This window comes from Triticum dicoccoides, chromosome 7B (genome assembly GCF_002162155.2).
Source record: "Triticum dicoccoides isolate Atlit2015 ecotype Zavitan chromosome 7B, WEW_v2.0, whole genome shotgun sequence".
Taxonomy (NCBI): Eukaryota; Viridiplantae; Streptophyta; class Magnoliopsida; order Poales; family Poaceae; genus Triticum; species Triticum dicoccoides.
Genome location: NC_041393.1, coordinates 208,639,399 through 208,640,685, shown reverse-complemented (window position 1 = coordinate 208,640,685; position 1,287 = coordinate 208,639,399).

The following is a 1,287-nucleotide window of genomic DNA, read 5'->3' as shown; positions in this document are numbered from 1 at the left end:
TTTATCCTTGACCGGATTTTCATTGTCGCCTTGTTCTCTTAGGGTGTAGCCACCATGTATATGTCGTACGAGGAGGTGGCTGTCCAGCGCCGTATAGGCGATGGTTCCTGCTCCTCTCCGGCATCGTCGTCCATACCGTCGATGTCTTTAGAGTCATAATCAAGCATGTCGGTTAAGTCGTCGACAGTGGCTATAAAGTGGGTGGTGGGTGGGAAACAAAGTTCTTCTTCATCCACCTCCCATTCGAGTCGGACATAGTTCGGCCGAGAGTCCCCTGATAAAGAGAGGGATTTAAATGAGTTTTAACACATCGCCTAGAGGTGAGTGCTGGAAGATGTCCACGGAGCTAAACTCTGAGATCGACGCCCAATCAGGTTCGATGGACGCGGATGCACGCGACCCAGAAACTATGGCCGGAGACGAATCCAAGGTTCCAGTGACACAAGCCCAGCTCGACGTTGGGTTTGTGTGCTCCTCGAACGGCACTGAGTCTGCGGCCTCCGTGGCGGGGTTGAGCTTCCCGTCCTCGGACGATGCAGTCTGCTCCAGATCTAGGGCTAGAGCGGGTACGGGCGCTATCTCCTGAGTGCGGTCCGATGACAGATTTAGGTCATGTTCATCATGGTGGCAGGGGACAGTCGCCATGGGCTCGAATCCATCGAAGATCAAGTCTCCACGGACATCGGCCACAAAATTCAGGCTTCCAAATCTCACCCGATGGCCAGGGGCGTAACTATCAATCTGCTCTAGATGGCCGAGCGAGTTGCCCTGCAGTGCGAATACTACAAAAAAAAGACACATCCGTGACATTTTGGGCCGAACGAATTTTTTTCTGTCATACATATGACACTTCTATGACGATAGTTGTGACAAAACCCGGTACAATCATAGATGTGGTGGGCTCCTACTTCTATGACAAAAAATCATGACAGAAAATGGGCTTTTCGTCCTGGGCGGGCCGGAGATGCAGCTGCATGACATTCTTTGGGCCGTCCATGATGGAAAAAACCGTGGTAGAAGCAAGGGCGAGGAAAATTTCGGGGAGTTGCCAGTTACGGTGGGAGGTCGGGGGCCGAGCGATGCGTGTTTCTCTCGTACACGTATGCGCGTGTGTGCGAGGCGTTGGCTCTAACTGAACCCAAGCGAGGCGTTGGGCTCTAACTGAACCCGAGCAATTGCACTGCAGGCTACCCGTTACTGAACCTGAGCGATCGATCGATGGCTGTTAACTGAACCCGATCAAGCGATTCCTTCGCTACTACTGCTAACTGAAGCCGATCGATTGGA